The following is a 19,417-nucleotide window of genomic DNA, read 5'->3' as shown; positions in this document are numbered from 1 at the left end:
AAGGCGACTGACACAAGTAACTTTGTGAAGGACTCGAATTCTCCACTCGGTGTGGTCATTGAGCGCAACAAACACAACAAATCCTACAAAAACAACAACAAAGACAACAACAAGAAGCGTACCAAAGGCACCAACGTCAACAAGGACAACAAAAACAACTACACTGGAACAACGACTGGTACAACATGGTACAACTCTGCAAATGCAGGACAATGTAACAGCACAGCTCCTAACACTGGCAAGAGTACAGACATACCATGGCATGACAGCAAATCTCACCGATTCAAGTTTGCTCCACTACAAACAAGCAGACCAGCTTTCCAGGCAGATGACATACTACATCAATATCACAATCACAAGAAACAGTCAAGGTTGGACGATTACATACTGCATCGCTACCACAAGCATAGAGAAAAAAAGAGTCCAAATCAGACAACGAAGTGATTTGACCATTTGCACACCTCCTGATGACTTCTTGGTCCCTTAAGCACAGGGACACTGACGGCATTCACAAAGCAATGACAACATCGCCATCACTGCTTCCATAACAAAACAAGACAGCCACTCGATCATATTAATTCATGAACTTTGGACTCATACATATTATTTGGTATTATATAATCATCACTGTCATCATGATTTGTACATGTCATCAGTTATCTACCTATTTTGTTCAATTTTATTTAACACAGTACAGAAAATATGTAACACGAGAAAAGGGGGGATGTGGTGATGTGCATCACTGTAGATACACAAAGGGTTAATGCCAATACACTAAGACTAATTAAACACTAGAGGGAGAACCAGAGACATCATGACACACAGACATTCAACTAATAGGTCAGCAAGATAAGACACGACCAATGTGCAGTCAAGACACACCAGGAGTTGAAACTACCACAAGGGGGCTACCCATATAAAAGGACAGGACACACATGCTCTTTCTCTTTTCCACAAGCGACACTCAGAGAGACAGGGGCAGGTTGGAAGCATCACACCCACGGCATGGCTTAGAGCAGACTGGTTAGTTAGAGTGAGTTACTATAGCAAGATCAGCAGGAGAGTCGAACTCAAGTAGGAGAATTGCTAACTGTTCAATAAATGTGTTAAACCTATCTCCAAGTCTGAACCTCCCTTTGTCAGAGCATACATCAAGGAAGCAGCTTATGCTACATGAAGAAGCATAACACAACAGTGTGGGGACATAGCCTCAGAATTGGAGAATCCTGCCCATTTTCTTTGAGAAAGTGAGAGTCTTTGACACTGCTTTAAAGACAAGGGGCGAAATCCTCCTACCCGCCCCGCCACATTTCTGCGCCGACCGGCCAGCTGGAGTCTCCGTAACACCGGCCGGTCAATGGGGTTTCCCATTGTGGGGCAGCCCCACGCTGTCGGGAAACCCCCTGGTGCCGGAAAAATGGAGACTCCCGCCGGCGGAGAATGACGCCCAAGATCTGACTCCTGTCAGACGCGTGCAAAGACTCTGCTGGTATGTCTTCAAAAGCTGCTTCTGAGCTTGTTTCATCGCCTCTTGTTCTCAGACATGTCTGCACTGCTTTAAGGACTGCTAATATATTTTAACTGAACTGCAACGGGAGAATAACTGTTGACTTCTGAACACAGCTTCATTCAGATAAGAGCTGAACTTCTTTCTCAAAATGACTGATAGCTTGGTTTCACCCAGTAATAACATCACCATATCAAGCTAAAATAATTAACACCACAGAGAACCAAATTAATCAAAACAGAATTGCTTCAGCCCAAGGTTTTTAATGATGCTTTAATTGCACCCCTGGCTCCCAAAATATACATGCCTTTCAAATCAGTATTTCTTTTAAAACATGATTGCAGCAGTCACGCACACTCTGATCCAGTTTTTAACCCTGACTGCACCAAATGCCTATATTACAACGGGCTGGATTCTTCGTTCAGTGTCGCCAAAATAGAGAATGGCGATTGGGCGGAGAATCGGGCGGCAGCCGAAAATCGAGAACGGTGCCAGGCACGCAATGGAGCACCATACTCCACTGCCTTGATGGCAGAGTGGATACGTTCCACGCCTCGTGCACAAATGGAGATCTGTAGCTAGTGGTGTTCCGCAGGGATCAGTGCTGGGACTCTGTTGTTTGTAGCATATATAAATGATGTGGAGGAAAATGTGGGTAGTAAGTTTACGGATGACACGAAGATTGGTGGAGTTACTGATAGTGTCGAGGATTGTCAGAGGATGCAACAGGCTATAGATAGATTGGAGACTTGGGCACAGAAACGGCAAATGGAGTTTAATCCAGACAAATGTGAGATGATGCATTTTGGAGGATCAAATCTAGGCATGAATTATACTGGAAATGGCAGAATCCTTAGGAACATTAACATACAGAGGGATCTGGGTGTGCAGGTCCACAGTTCCCTAAACACAGGTGGCCAAGGAGATTAAGAAGGCATATGACATGCTTGCCTTCATCTGCCGGGGCATTGAGAACAGAAGTTGGGAAATCATGTTTCAGCTGTATAAAACTTTTATAAAAGCCGCATTTTGGAGTATTGCATGCAAATCTGGTCACCACATTATCAGAAGGACATGGAAGCTTTAGAGAGAATGCAAAGAAGGTTCACCAGGATGTTGCCTGGTCTCGAGGGTGTTGGCTATGAGGAGATGTTGAATAAACTAGGATTGTTTTCACTGGAAATACACAGGCTGAGGGGAGGCCTGATAGAGGTCTACAAAGGTTTGAGAGGCATAGACAGGGTGGATAGTCAGAGGCTTTTTCTGAGGGTGGAAATGTCAATTACAAGGGGGCACAGGTTCAAGGTGAGAGGGGGAAAATTTAAGGGAGATGTGCGGGATACGTTTTCACACAGAGAGTGGTGGGTGCCTGGAACGTGCTGCCAGAGGATGTGGTGGAAGCAGGCACATTCGCAACATTAAGAGGCATCTTGCACGGTGGTGCAGTGATTAGCCCTGCTGCCTCGCGCCACTGAGTTCCTGAGTTCGATCCCGGCCCCGGGTCACTGTCCGTTTGCACATTCTCCCCGTGTTTGCGTGGGTCTATCCCCCACAACCCAAAGACGTGCAGAGTAGGTGGATTGGCCACGCCAAATTGCTCCTTAATTGGAAAAAATAATAATTAGGCACTCTAAATTTATTTTTTAAAAAGGCATCTGGATGGGTACAGGAATGGGGAGGAAATAGAGGGCTACGAACTGAATAAGGACAGAAGGTATTTTTTTAGTTAGGGCATCATGATCGGCATAGGCTTGGAGGGCCTGTGTTCTTTGTTCTTTGTCTAGTAGTGATCCTGCAAGACACATACAAGACGCATGGTGCGATCTCGGGTAGGAGTGGTGTGTGTGGGGGAGGGTAACTCAGGTGCCATACGGACATCGCTATGCATTGGCGGCTCACTTGGTTGTCTAATGCTAGCCTGCTAACCTCCATCTCAGCGACTGAGCACTCTGCCACCTCACTGAAAAGGTCCAACATCCTCTGCTCTGTGATGGTGAGGGACTGCAGGTGTGCTGCCCCCCTGTGCCGGTCCTGTCCCTCTCCCGGTGGTTGTGGGCCACCTTTTCCCGGGGGACAGACAATGCACACTGAGGCACTCGGACACGGCAGCACAGAGGGTCCGTAGCCTCTGGGGGGGAGGGACGGGTTAGGGTATGTGGTGGGGGGGGCTGATGCCAGATGTGCAGAGGTGGTGGCTCACCATGACTGACCTGGGGGGGTTGCACATCCTTATCCAGCACTGACTATTGGTCCGCCTGGTGGGAGTCGCATGGGGGTGGTGTGGGGGATTGCCGGGACACAAAGGTGGTGACTCATCTGGGATGCCCTAAGGAGGTCATGCATCTTTTTCCGGCACTGCTGGCTCACAGTCTCTGCCCAGGCCCAGGCCCGGTTGACTTTGGTGGCTAGCAGCCTCCTTCCCACCCTGTGACACTGGGTGTTCCACCTCTCCTCCACGACATCTAGCAGTATCTCTAGCTCTGCATCCACGAATCTCGGGGCCGTCTTTGTGGTGCCATCTTCATGGCTGGAATGAGAGTGCGTGGGCAGCAGCTCCAACTTGTCAGTCTCTCGACCCAACCCCAGCGAATTCACGCCACCGTGAGTTGGAATTGCACTAGTTCTGTTTAGCACAGGGCTAAATTGCTGGCTTTGAAAGCAGACCAAGGCAGGCCAGCAGCACGGTTCAATTCCCGTACCAGCCTCCCCGAACAGGCGCCGGAATGTGGTGACTAGGGGCTTTTCACAGTAACTTCATTTGAAGCCTACTTGTGACAATAAGCAATTTTCATTTTCATTTCATTTCAGTTCCACGTGGCGGAGTGCTGGTCCATTAAGCTGCCCTGAATGGCTCCGGGACTGGCGCCCCCATCGGAACTGTGGAACACCCCCCTTCAGTCCTGGCATCAATACTTAGTGTCCCAAATGGAGAACCCAGCCCAATATATCTGAAATTCCTACATTCATCACAGCCTGTTAACAGTCCAACAGAAATAGAAAAACACATATGTAGGCAAATTTCAGAGAAGTGTAAAACCAACAGGAAAGTCATGGTGGGGGATTTCAACTTCCCAATGTTAACGTCTGCGGCAGTCATAGTTTGAAAGGTGCAGCGGGAGCTGAGGGTGCAGAGTGTCCAGGAGATGTTTTTAAGCCGGTATGTAGAAGGATCTGCAAGAGAGTCGTGGGTGTAATTTTAGGTAACAAAGCCCGCCAAGTGTTTTAAGTATCAGTGGAGGAGCATTTTGTAGATAATGATCATAACTCCATCACATTCAAGATTGTTATGGAAAAGGACAAGGATGGGCCTGAAATCAAAGTTCTAAACTGGGGGATGGTCGATTTTAATAAGATCATATATGACTCGGCTAGAGTGGACTGGGAGCAGACACGTTTAGTAAATCTGTGACAGAAAAGCTTTCAAGAATGAAATGGGGAGAGTGCAGGACCAACATGTTCTAATAAAGAAAAAAGGGTTGGAACAACAAATCCAGTGAACCCTGGATATCGAGGGATGTATAGCATTGGATAAGGGGGCTTATGGCAGATATCGAGTGCTCAATACAGCAGAAGCCCTAGAGGTGTTGTTATGGGCGAGGGCTTAGAAACTCTAAAGTATATTATGAAGTTCCCCTGACCTACAACCTTTATGTTGAATTTGGCTAGGATGAGCACAAGAGCCTTCCCTTCAGGTGTGATTCATCAGTCTTCCCAAAGACTTTAATCAAAACAAGCTTTATTCTAAGAACTTAGTTAACATATATATATATAAACATACAGCAAGAATTTTTTATCAATTACATAAAGACACCACACAGCTACAGTGATCTATGTATAACACTTAATGAATTCCCCTTAACTGTTCCAATTCAAAATCAAAATCCAATAAACCAAAAAACCAAAAAAGGATACTGGCAGGTAAAATAAAGGAAAATCTTAATTTGCTTTACAAGTAGATTATGGGTAAAAGGATAACTAGGGAAAGAGTAGGCCCATTCAGGAGCACAGTGGTAATTTGTGCGTGAAGCTGGAGGACGTAGGTAAGGTTCGAAATGAATACTTTGTGTCAGTGTTCACCCATGAGAGGGACAGTGTGGATATAGAAATCAGGGTGAAGAACAGTAATAACATTTAAGAGAATAACATAAACAGAGAGGAGGTTCTGAGTGGTACGGCAGGCTTAAAGGTAGACAAATCTCCAGGTCCAGGTGAAAGGTATCCCAGGCTGCTGAATGAGGCAAGGGGGAAAATAGCAGGGGTGCTGGCAATAATTTTCAATTCCTCTCTGCCCACAGGAGAGGTGCCGGAGGACTGGAGGATAGCCAATGTGGTACCATTATTCAGGAAGAGAGGAAGGGATAAACCAGGAAACTATAGGCCAGTCAGTTTAACCTTAGTGGTGGGGTAACTATTGGAAGCAATTCTGAGAGTCAGAATTAATCTGCATTTGGAGAGGCAGGGATTAATCAAGAATAGTCAGCATGGTTTTGTTAAGGGGAGGTCATGTCTGACCACCTTGATTAAATTTTTCAAATAGGTGACCAGTTGTGTAGATGGTGGTAATGCATTTGACGTAGTCTACCTGGACTTCAATAAGGCTTTTAATGAGGTCCCCATGAGAGACTGATAGCGAAGGTAAGAGCCCATGAGATCCAAGTAAATTTGGCAAATTTGATCCAGAATTGGCCGACAGATAGGAAACAGAGGGTGTTGGTCGAGGGATGTTTTTCTGACTGGAAGCCTGTGTCCAATGGAGTCTCGCAGGGATCAGTGTTGGGGCCCTTGCTGTTTGTGGTTTATATAAATGAGTTAGACATGAATGTAGGAGGGTTGATCAGTAAGTTTGCGGATGATACGAAAATTGGTGGAGTAATAGATAGTGAGGAGGATAGCCTTTGTTTACAGGCGGATATAGATGGGCTGGTCAGATGGGATGATCAGTGGCAAATGGAATTTAATCTGGATAAATGTGAGGTGATTCACTTGGGCAGGGCAAACAAGGCAAGGGACTACATGATGAACGGCAGGACCCTGGAAAGCACCAAGAATCAGCGGGATCTTGGTGTGCATGTACACCAGGAAGGATGTGATAGCACTGGAAAGGGTGCAGAGGAGATTTACCAGGCTGTTGCCTGGGCTGGAGATTTTCAGCTATGGAGAGGTTGGATAGACTAGGTTTCTTTCCTTGAAGTAGAGGAGACTGAAGTGGTGGGGGGGGGGGGGGGGGGGGGGGGGGGGGGGGGGGGGCAAGGACATAATTGAGATGTATAAAATTATGAGGGGCACAGATAGAGTAGACAGGAAGAAGCTTTTCCCCTTGGTGAAAATGATGAGGGGGGCACAGATTTAAGGAAAGATGTAAATGCATTAGAGGCCGTTCAGAGAAGTTTCACTCGATTGATCCCAGGGATGAAGAACTTGTCTTAAGTAGAGAGATTGAGCAATTTAGGTCGATACTCCCTAGAGTTTAGAAGGATGAGAGGAGATCTAATTGAGGTATAGAAGATGCTAAAGGGGATTGACAGACAGGGTAGATGTACAGCGGGTGTTTTCCCTTGTTGGACATTGTAGAATGAAGAGGTCATAGTTTTAGGCTAAGGAGTGGCAGATTTAAAACAGAAATGAGGAGGAATTACTTCACTCAAAGGGTCATGAATCTGTGGAATTCTCTACCCCAGAGTGCAGTGGATGCCGGAACGCTAAACAAATTTGAGGAGATAGATGGGTTTTTAATTAGTGGACAGATGAAGGGTTATGGGGAGTGGGCAGGAAGATGGAGATGAGATCAGCCATGATCGTACTGATTGGCGGAACAGGCTCGAGAGGCTGAATGGCCTATCTGTAGAAGCCAAGTATTTCAAATACAACTAGTATAGGTAAAAGATAGCTGTTTAAGCATAAATGTTGAGCCCCACTTTTAATACCCATTTATACAGCATAATTCACTTATACTGAAGTCCGTTGTTCTGGCAAATGCATATTTTCAAAGACAGTGTGACATTAAAAAAAAAGCACAGTTGCAAGATAACTTGACACTGTCTTGTGCTAATTGTCAAGGCCAAGGGATTGAATACACAGCAACATGAAGGCACCATTGTTCACAATGCAGATAACAGCTAGGTCAGAAAAGCTGATGTTGCACATTGAAGATGGACGGCTTGCCATCAAATCAAATGTGTTTGAGTCTAACCCAAACCAATTAGGATTATATTGGGGTGTAATTAGATGACTTAAGACAGATATGAAAGTGTATAACTGAAAAGTTTCTCCCGGCCATTTTAGGTTAGGTTGGGGTTTTGTTGTCTTTGTGAGTATTGTCTTTGTAAGTTTTGTTTTCGTGTTTAGTTTTTCGTGTGTTGTCTGTGTTTTTATTGTCTTTGGGGGTGTGTTGTGCTGTGTTGTCTTTCTGTTAGTTTAGTCAGTTTTTGCCTTTGATTCTAGTCTCCATTTTAGTTTATGTCTTTTGGGGGTTCTGTCAGTCTACCAGTCTGTGTCAGTGATGTTAGTCCACTTTTGACTTTGAGTTTGAGTTTAGCTGAAGATTAGCTTTCTCTCTCTTTTCATGTTTCATTGCCAGACTTTGACCTTTTAAAAGTTACTTTCGAGCTGTCTGCCTAAGCAAAGAAAGATAATGTCTGTAATTCTCTGAAAGCTTCGAATTGTCTACGAATTGCCTTTTAAATGACTTTCAAATTGTAATCAAGCGACTACAAATAAAACTATTCTTTTTGGCACCTGAGGAGTTTATACTGCAAATTTCTGCTGAGTTCCAGTATTCGCAAAGTGCTACTGATAACCGAATAGCAGAGATGATATAAATTCCTTCAACTTTACACAGTCGAATAATACAAGGAATCGAACAACTTAACACAGTCTACAAATAGTACAAATCTTACAACTTGTCGTATTGCGCCAGGACTTGATTCATCAACTAAGCTTCCCCCAAACTTGGCGTGGTTCGACAGGTTAAGATCCCATAAATTATAATTTCTTTTAGTTATATTCTTATGTGACTGGAACTGGCACACTTCCCATTTTGGGAATTGTCTCTTATCCACATTTTTGTAATTCCACGTCTGATTTCTCGAGCTGATGTTTACTCAACTCTTCAAGATATAGGAATCACACAAACTGGTGCATCCAAAGCAACCTCCATGTTTACCGGAGCTCCAATGGGAATTGGAGTACGATGCCCTGTGAGTTTCCACTGGACATTTTTGTGCTTCGGATGATTGTATGGGACTCAAACAACCCCTCGTCAGCCTGGTGAAGGGCGACAGCCATGAGCAGTGACAGCCGTTCTGTCCGAATTGCGTGACCCCCATTTACCTTCTTTCGACATGCCTTGGCGAAATGACCCTTCTCTGGCAGCTGTAACATTTTGCTCTGAGAAGTGGATCATTCCCTGTCACTGCTGGCCTGTAATCCCCTGGCTCAGCAGCGTGAGTTTGGTGGGGTTACACCAAAAATATGCTGGGGAATTCCCCTGGGGAGTTCCTAGGGAAGGGTTTAACCAGCAATCACCAGAACGGTTAACTTACCCTGGACAATTGTGCGGGCATCTGGCAAAGTGATTTACCAACCCTCCGAAGGATCACCCCTACCTAGGCCCGCACCACCGCCCTATCTTCATAACCCTCACATTGATCATGGCAGTCCACCTAACCTGTACATCTCTCAACTGTGGGATACAACTGGTGCACTCGGAGGAAACCCATGCAGACACGAGGAGAACATGCAAATTCCACACAGTTACCCGAGACCGGAATTGAACCTGGGTCCCTGGCGCTGTGAGGCAGAAGCGCTAACGGTTGTGCCACCCTGCCACCATAAATCACTAACTTTGGATGGTTTTGACAGTTTTACACCAATCATTACTCTGAAACAGTTAAAAGGAATAAAAGGACTTCAAACCTCAGTGGAACTATTTTAAACGCCCAGACCAAGTCAGCACGGGACACCCTTACGCCACGACACCCCACCTCCAAACTAACCCCGCCCCCTCAGGGTATTCCCAACCTCCATACCCCCCATGGGACTCCCCCACCTCCTGATCGCCAACCACACAGGACTCCCCACCCCTCTAAACACGCAGGCCCCACTCCCACCCAACCTGACACCGACCCCCCCCACCCCCCACTACCTGACCCGATTTCCCCCTGCCCCCCAGCTGACCTGCCCTGATCCAACACCTATCCCTAATCTGACTCGAAACCCGATCCCCCAACCCGATTCTCCACCAATGCGACCTGACCTGATCAGGTTCCTGCCGCACCCCCCTTCCCCCCCCCCGCCATCCCGATCACCCAAATCCCATCCCACCTCACCTCAGATACTTACCTTCTACCTGGCCTGTGATTTCACTGGGCCCTTTAAACCTCCCTGCTCTCCGGCAGCCATTATAGTAAAACTGGGGATGTTGCCTCCCTGAGCTGTCTGGAGCTGGACTCTGCTGGCGTCTTTCATTGATGGTCACATGCACCCTCGGCCAGCCGAGGTTTCAACAAAGTTTTCCAGAGCGGGAGAGTGCTCTTGTAATTCCAGCGGGACATTACTTTCTGCTGTAAGTTGTGGCCCAATGTGAATGTGTTCACTTTTGAAGTACGTATAAATCTGTCTTGCAATGCTTTCTCTTCAAATTCTCCCAGATTACAAGACTGGGATGAACTCTCCAATATCCTCACTGGGTAATTGATTCCTGGGTTCAAACCAATAGCTTTTCCCAATCCCCTAGGGTTTAGGATAGTAGTATTGCTCAAACTCTCACAAAAGGTCTGACTGCAGCCTATCTTTTGGCTTAGCCAAGCAAATTAGACGAACAAATTCTGCTACATTTCAATCACTTCTGTGCCTGTTTCAGCCAAAAGTTTTATCCTTTTCATTTCCTCCAGTCTTCGACGAACAGCCAGATTATCAGAAACCTTGAGGATATTATGAGTCGTAAAAAATATCTCCAGCTGCCCCACACAGGTGCTGAAAGACTTCTCGGTCACAACTATACTCTCCCAGTCACCCAACAGTACCAGTTGATGCAGCCATCTTTGAAGGCCACCTGCATGTACAAAACAGCCTCTCCTCGCACACCAGACATTTAAGTCTATTTCTCACCAAAAGATTAAACCTCACAGTTCCCCTGATGGTTTTCTAGAAACAGCTTGAACCCAACTTTGCACAGCTAAGAAATCAACAATTTCACCTTTGTTGTCAGGCTGTAAATCTTTGTAAGCCACAAGCACTGGTGCACACGCACGGAATTCTAATATCCAACTGAATTGGTTTATTCCAGTTTTGGTTCATATACAAATGTACACAAATGGCCACAAGAGGGTGCGATTATAATAATATTTTATTAAGGTATTTTAAATTTTTTATAACAGTAACAAAAACAATGACATCAACATGGTAAAATAAACATCCCCCCCCCCCCCAGCCCAATCTTCACTCACCTCAACCATACAACAACAATCGCCTGCCCCCTCCCCCACCCCCCCCGCCCGCACCGCCTCCCCCCCCCCCCCCCACCCCCACCCCCCTTGGAATACTGCATCTGCTGGTATTTTTAATTTTCCCCGAGAAAGTCGTTGAACGGCTGCCGCCTCCGGGTGAACCCTAACATTGACCCTCTTAAGGCAAACTTTATTTTCTCGAGACTGAGAAACCCAGCCATGTCACTAACCCAGGTCTCTACACTCGGGGCTTCGAGTCCCTCCACATTAATAAGATCCGTCTCCGGGCTACCAGGGAGGCAAAGGCCATGCGTCGGCTTCTTTCGCCTCCTGAACACCTGGATCTTCCGACACTCCAAAGATCGCTACCTCCGGGCTCGGCACCACCTGTGTTTTTAGCACCGTGGACATTGCCTTAGCAAAACCCTGCCAAAACCCTCTTAAGCTTTGGGCATGCCCAAAACATGTGGACATGATTTGCTGGGCTTCCCGCGCACCCCGCACACTATCCTCTACCCTGAAAAACTTGCTCATCCTAGCCACTGTCATGTGTGCCTGGTGGACTACCTTAAATTGTATCAGGCTAAGCCTGGCGCACGATGAGGAGGTATTAACCCTGCTTAGGGCATCCGCCCAATGACCCGCCTCTATCTCTCCTCCTAGCTCATCCTCCCACTTGCCCTTAAGCTCCTCCACCGGAGTTTCCTCCGCCTCAGAAAGCTCCTGGTAAATATCCGATACCTTCCCCTCTCCCACCCAGGTACTGGAAACTATCCAGTATCCCCCGTGGCAGCAACAGCGGAAAGGCCGGCACCTGTTTTCTCAGGAAGTCGCACACCTACAAATACCTAAAACCATTCCCTGCTGGCAATTTAAATTTATCCTCCAAAGTTTCAAGCTGGGATAACTCCCATCTATAAATAGATCCCCCATCCTTCTAATTCCTGCCCTCTGCCAACTCCAGAACCTGCCATCTAGTCTACCCGGTACAAACTTGTGGTTGTTATAAATCGGGGTCCAAATCGATGCTCCCTCCACTCTCTTATATCCCTTCCACTGCCCCCAGATCCTCAGAGCCGCCACTACCACCGGACTTGTGGAGTATCGGGCTGGCGAGAATGCTCCCAGACTGGGGTCTTTACATGACGCCGCCTCCATCCGCACCCATGCCGACCCTTTCCCCACTACCCACTTCCTGATCATGGCTATATTAGCCGCCCAGTAGTAATTGCAGAAATCCGGCAGCGCCAACCCACCCTCCCACGATTGCGCTCCAGCAACACTTTCTTCACTCGCGGGGTTTTACTCGCCCACACAGAGCCCGAAATAATCTTATTCACCCGCTTGAAAAAGGCCTTTGGGATGAAGATGGGGAAGCACTGAAAGACAAACAGAAATCTGGGGAGGACGCTCATTTTCACGGTCTGTACTCTCCCCGCCAGTGACAGCGGGAGCATGTCCCATCTCTTAAAGTCCCCTTCCATTTGTTCTACCAACCGGGATAGGTTTAACTTGTGTAGTACCTCCCATTTTCAGGCCACCTGGATTCCCAGATATCGAAAGCTCTACCCTACCATTCTAAGCGGCAGCTCTCCCGGTCGCTTCTCCTGTCCACTTGCCTGGATCGTAAACATCTCGCTTTTCCCCATGTTCAATTTGTACCCCGAAAAATGCCAAATTCCCCCAAGATTCACATTACTGCCCCCATCCCCTCCAACGGGTCCGAAATGTGCAAGAGCAGGTCATCTGCGTAGAGCGAGACCCGATGCTCCACACCCCCCCCCCCCCCCCCCACACACCCCCACACCCCCGAACCAGCCCTTTCCAGTTCCTAGAGACTCTTAACGCCATGGCCAATGGCTCTATGGCCAGAACAAACAATAACGGGGAGAGGGGGCACCCTTGCCTCGTCCCTCGGTGTAGTTCAAAATACCCCGACCTCAGCAGGTTCTTCTGCACACTCGCTACTGGTGCCTGATAGAGCAACCGCACCCAGTCAATAAAGCCCTCGCCAAACCCAAACCTTCCCAGCGCCTCCCACAGGTAATTCCACTCCACACGATCAAAAGCCTTCTCTGCATCCATCGCTACCACCACCTCCGCCTCCTCTCCTTCTGAGGGCATCATAATAACATTTAGAAGCCTTCGAACATTGGCCAAAAGTTGCCTGCCCTTAACAAATCCCGTCTGGTCTTCTCCTATAACCCCTGGGACACAGACCTCTATCCTTGTAGCCAGTATCTTAGCCAGTAGTTTGGCATCCACATTTAGTAGAGAAATCGGCCTGTATGACCTGCATTGCTCCGGATCCTTCTCCCGTTTCAAGATCAATGAAATCGAGGCCTGTGACATTGTTGGGGGGAGGACTCCCTTCTCTCTTGTTTCGTTAATTGTCCTCACCAGCAGTGGGCACAATAACTCTGAAAACTTCTTATAGAATTCCACCAGGTAGCCGTCAGGCCCCGGGGCCCTGCACGACTGCATGCCCTCCAGCCCCTTGATTATTTCCTCAATCTCAATTGGGGCTCCCAGCCCCTCCACCAGGTCCTCCTCCACCCTTGGGAACTTCAACTGATCCAGAAATTGCCTCATCCCCTCCACCCCAGCCGGGGGGTCCGACTCATATAATTTACTATAAAAGTCCTTAAACACCTTGTTCACCCCCGCGAGGTCCAGGACAGTATTACCGTCTCTACTCTTTACTTTACCCATCTCCCTGGCCGCCTCTCTTTTCCTGCACTGATGCGCCAACATTCTGCTTGCCTTTTCCTCGTACTCATAGATCGCCCCCCTTGCCTTCCTCATTTGTTCCACCGCTTTCCATGTGGTCAACAGCCGAAACTCCGCCTGTAACATCTGCCGCTCCCTCAGTAACCCCGCGTCCGGGGCCTCCAAGTATCTCCTGTCTACTGGAGTATCTCCTCCACTAATCTATCCCCCTCATCCCGTTCCACCTTTTCTCTGTGGGCCCGTATCGAGATTAATTCCCCTCTGACTACTGCCTTCAAAGCTTCCCAGACTGTCACTGCAGAGACCTCCCCCGTCTCATTTGTTTCCAGGTAGTTCTGGATGGACTTGTTAACCCGCCCACAGACCGCCTCGTCCGCTAGCAACCCCACATCCAGTCTCCACAGCTGGCATTGCCCTCTTTCCACACTAACCCGTAGATCCACCCAGTGCGGGGCATGATCCGACACTGCAATTGCCGAGTACTCAGTATCCACCACCTTCGGTATTAGCGCCCGACTCAGAACAAAAAAGTTGATGCGAGAGTATACCTTGTGGACATGTGAAAAAAAGGAAAACTCCTTCGTCCTCGGCCGTGCAAACCTCCATGGGTCTACTCCCCCCATCTGTTCCATAAAACCCTTCAATTCCTTTGCCGCAGCCGGCCTCCTCCCTGTCCTGGATTTTGACCGGTTCAATTCCGGATCAATGACTGTATTGAAGTCCCCTCCCATGATCAGGTTATGTGACTCTAAGTTTAGGATCTTACCTAACACCCACCTCATAAATTCCACGTCGTCCCAATTCGGAGCATATATGTTCACAAGTACCACTCGCACCCCCTCCAGCTTCCCACTCACCATTATGTACCAACCCCCCCTTGTCTGACACGATTCTCCCTGCCTCGAAAGCCACTCGTTTGCTGATCAAGATCGCTACACCCCTGGTCTTTAAGTCCAGCCCTGAGTGGAATACTTGGCTGACCGACCCCTTCCTCAATCTCATCTGGTCTGTAACCTTTAGGTCTGTGTCTCTTGTAGCATTGCCACGTCCGCCTTCAGCCCCCTCAAATGCGCGAACACACGAGCCCTCTTGACCGGCCCATTCAGTCCTCTCACGTTCCATGTGATCAGCCTGGACGGGGGGCTAAGAGGTGCTATTATAACTAGCACCTCCTCAAGGTCAATTGAAGATCGGCAATAAAAGCTGGCCTTGCCAAAAGGCCCAGATTACATGGAAGGAGATCTTTTTTTAAATAGCTAGCATTTTCTCCCTTGGTGCTGACATATTTCTCAAGCCTTGGTGAACCCATGCCGTAAAAGATGCATTTAAATCAAGCTCCTAATGGCACAATGGACATAATGAATCATATACTGAAAGGCACTATGAGCTGAACGGGTTCCTTCTGTGCTGTACTGTAACTATTCTATGATTTTGTGAGATAATGAAGTGTCCCACAGGACACACACAACACAAAATCTATGGGTGAGATTCAGTGGACTCAAGTTAAAGTCCGCTGTTGATCGTGTTTAGCAGGTTGTATCTCGGCAGCACTGAGGAACACAGATATTCAACAGCACTTTGCCGGTTTTTCTGGCCTCTGGAAGATTCTCTACGTCGAGGGATATCCAGTTGAAGCTCACTAGCAGGAAAGGCTCCTCGCAGATCATGCTGCCATTTTTAACGGCAGCCCCGATGTCCGCCACCCCCTCCCACCCCCCACTCACTTTCAGGCCTCCCCTGCTCCTTTGACCACCCCCCTTCATCCCCCAACTTTGGGGAGGATGCCAGGAACCCCCCCCCCCCTCCCCCACCCCACCCCCTCCAAGTGGCAAGATCCCCTGTGCCCGCCCCCTGGCACTGCCAATCTGGCACTTTTGAACTACCAGCCTAGGACCCTGGAAATGCCACCCAAACACCCCGGCAGTGCCCAGGTAGCACTGACAGGGTGGCAGGCTGGCAGTGCAAGATGCCCAGGTGCCAGGGGGATTGCTAGGGTGCCATTTTGCCCTGTCCCCGATCACCCTGATGGCCTGGGAGACCCCCTGGATGCCGTTATGACTGGTTCACGCTTGCCTGGACCAGTACTAACTGACACCCTGGCGAGGCCTCCCAGGCATAGCTGGTGAGTCTAATAGCTCATTTAAATATTCAGATCTGGATCTTGCACAGCGAGGGCGAGATCCCGGTCTCACCGGGTGGAGTGAGTTGGGTGACCCGCGTGCGGTTTAGCACCTGGCGCGGAGCCCGACATGGTGCTTACATGCGATTCACCGATTGCGCCCAGATCCACAATGGAGTCGTTGAATTGCACCCTATATTAGCAGGAACTTTAATTTTCGGTTTAATATTGAGTGAGATCTAAGCTCCTCCTACTCCGAGCTAGTGCGCATTTCCTCCTCCCTTTCCCAACCAGTGGTGGCCTGGCCTTAAGTCCAGGCTTCACTGTCTCAAATACCCTCCCCAAAATCCTCTATCTTTTCACCTTCCACTGCTGATTTAAAGTCCTCCTTAAACCCATCTAAGTAGTTCAGCTTTTTCTTACCCCTCCCAATACCTCCTTTTTTGCCCTGACTTTCATTCTTCCTATTATCTGAAGCCCCTTCAGATGTTTCTCTGTTACTTGTAGTACTTCAACTGTACTTCACAGAGATAATTTGTGGAGAGAGGGAAGGAGGGTTAACATTTATTGAAATCATGGCCTTTTATCAGGACAGTAAGGAGCCACAGAGCCAGGGAAAATAGGCCAGGAGAAAATAACTGAATTGTCTGTGATCGGGTGGAGCAGCTAGGAGGTGATTAAATGACAGATGTGATAATGGTGTGACAGAAAGAGGTAGTAATGAGAGATATGTGAGAACTGAAAGATGTATCCAAGATCCAGAGGTAAATTATACATCAGCTGGATCCCGGACACATCTTTTATTTTTCTGTATAAAGATGAACTTTCACAGACGTCATGAATGAACACAAAAGGTATTTATTATTAGGAATTGTACAGCAGCCTCATGGCTGTAGCTAACTCACAAAATGTATCTGCCGCAGAGCCTCTCTCACCATGTGGTGATTCCACACTCTGGGTCCTGATTGGTCACGCAGGCCATGTGATCCTTACTCTGCTGTGTTACCCTTGAAGGGACAATCAGCACAACACAATCCTGCCACTGTCTTAATGTGCACTTTATGAAGAAATATCCTCCAACAGGAAGATGAGTTTGCTTCTTGCTACACACAGGGGCATGGCAGGTGTGCCCAAAATGTTCATTGGTCTCTCATCTACCAGGCTCCTCCAGGTAGCAAAATATAATAATAATAATAGCTTATTGTCACAAGTAGGCTTCCATGAAGTTACTGTGAAAAACCCCTAGTCGCCACATTCCGGCGCCTGTTTGGGGAGGCTGGAATGGGAATTGAACCCGCACTGCTGGCATTGTTCTACATTGCAAGCCAGCTATTTAGCCCACTGTGCTAAACATACAAACAGAATAACCAGCAAAAAAATCCAGAGTGTCACATCACTTCCATCGAATCCCTACAGTGCAGAAGGAAGCCATCCGGCCCATCAAGTCTGCACCGACCCTCTGAAAGAGCACCCTACCTAGGTTCATTCTGTCCCTCTGTCTGTAACCTTTGGACACTAAGTGGCAATTTATCATGGCCAATCCACCTAATCTGCATATTTTTGGACTGTGGGAGGAAACTGGTGCACCCAAAGGAAACCCACGCAGACACGGGGAGAACATGCAAACCCCACACCGTCACCAAGGCCGGAATTGAACCCAAATCCCTGGCGTTGTGAGGCAGCAGTGCTAAATACTGTGCCACCATGCCGCCCTTGTGTCAGCTGAAAATGGCATCGCCAATATTCTGATCACATTCGGTTAAGGTCTCCCAGTGCTCCTGAGGGTGTCAACGTGCTGATTGTGATTCACATACTGTCATTGCTGAGATCCATCAGCCTTTCCTTTTTCCCTCCTGAAATCTTGCCATCCCTTCCCACTCACTCGTTTGCCCTCAGTATGAAATACCAGAGTAATGCGCGTCTAACAAGCAATTCAGAAGAGTTTGGAGTTATAAGAGCCATCTCTGTAAAAGCTTTGCTCCAGGAAAGAGTTGAAGCCATTGGTCCTGCCAGTGAGACCCTTCCCTGTCATGAAGAGGTGGGAAGTAAGATCAAGGGGAAGACTGAGAGACATTAGACTGGCCAGACACCATAGGCTCCAGTCTGCACTCACTCCACCATCAGCCAACCCAGTATAGGTCCCATGTGAAGCCCACCTCAGAAGTTACTCTTACATCAGGAGGTCATGGCAAAGTTGTGCTATTTGTTTGGCCCAGCAACAGTATCAACATCAAGCAGATCACACATTGAGAATCGCACTGAAAAACACAATGGTATTCAGACATAATTTTGGTTGCATCACGAGTTATGTGTCACACCAGTCAACCTGTTGCCCACTACAGCATCAGATTCTGGATCTTTCCCCAGTCTATCTCTTTCTTGATGGACGGACACAGAAACGAGAAAAGGCAATTGAAGTTTACACACTGACCTGATTGCCTCAAGTCCATGTGACATTGGCAGGGCAATTCCGGCCCTGGGTGACTGCCTGTATGGAGTTTGCACTTCCTCATGTCTGCGAGGGTTTCCTCCGGGTGCTCCATTTCCTCCCATTGTCAATGTGCAGGTGAATTGACCATGTTAAATTGCCCCTTTGTGTCCAAAAGATTGAACTGGGTTAGGCGACAGTGCGTGGGCGTGGGCTTAGGTAGGGTGCTCTTTCCAAGGGCCGGTATAGACTCAATATGCTGAATGGCCTCCTTACTGCACTGTACAGATTCTATGATTCTTTGTTACTAACTGCACCACATTCCAAACACCAGATGCTATGCCAACAACAAAATGCTTCATTCTCCAAATGTGTAGCTGGCGTGCGATGCCATTCATGCAAATGTTTTCTCACCCGGATTGCTGTTACCATTCCTTTATATCACAAAACTCCAAACAGACCACTCGACAGCAGTTGTTTTATCACCATGTGAGGAGGGAGCAAAATGGCTCCTATTCTAATGCTCCCAGTCTGGTTGGAACTGTTTTCTTTTATTTGGAGAGGGTGCTCCCACTATTAGAATATAGAACATAGAACAGTACAGCACAGAACAGGCCCTTCGGCCCTCGATGTTGTGCCGAGCATTGTCCGAAACCAAGATCAAGCTATCCCACCCCCTGTCATTCTGGTGTGCTCCATGTGCTTATCCAATAACCGCTTGAAGGTTCCTAAAGTGTCCGACTCCACTATCACAGCAGGCAGTCCATTGAATGTTATAATCTATTTTTAAGGGATCACATCATGTCATCACTCGAAGGAAAGTGTGTATGTAATTGACCCAGTCTCAGTTTCATTTTGACCTGTGAGCAGAACACTGCACACACAGCTCTGCTGCTGATGTCTTCACGCTTTCTATCCATATACATCTGTTCTCATGTGCCAATTCTCACTGAATGAACCATGAACCAACAATATGTTTTCCAAATCCCTGAAGATCTTATAAAAATACAACATGGTGTCAAACATATATTAGTTGCAACAAAATAATACATGCCAACATTCGCATCAAACAAGTGTCAGGCAATGGCATTTCAACAAGAGAGAATCTAACCATAGCTCCTTGACATTCAATGGCACTACCATTGCAGAATGCCCCACTATCAACATCCGGGGGTTACCATTGACCA

At 47.7% G+C, this 19,417-nt stretch overlaps 1 long non-coding RNA gene across 1 annotated transcript in view; it reads right to left on the bottom strand.

Moving 5' to 3' along the window:
* Positions 1–19,417, bottom strand: part of LOC140426704 (uncharacterized) — a 56,555-nt gene that overhangs the window by 12,524 nt on the left and 24,614 nt on the right. The window lies entirely within an intron of this gene.

The sequence above is a fragment of the Scyliorhinus torazame genome, chromosome 7, assembly GCF_047496885.1.
Source record: "Scyliorhinus torazame isolate Kashiwa2021f chromosome 7, sScyTor2.1, whole genome shotgun sequence".
NCBI lineage: Eukaryota > Metazoa > Chordata > Chondrichthyes > Carcharhiniformes > Scyliorhinidae > Scyliorhinus > Scyliorhinus torazame.
The sequence above is the reverse complement of the archived record's forward strand: the minus strand, read 5'-3'. Positions and strand labels throughout refer to the sequence as shown.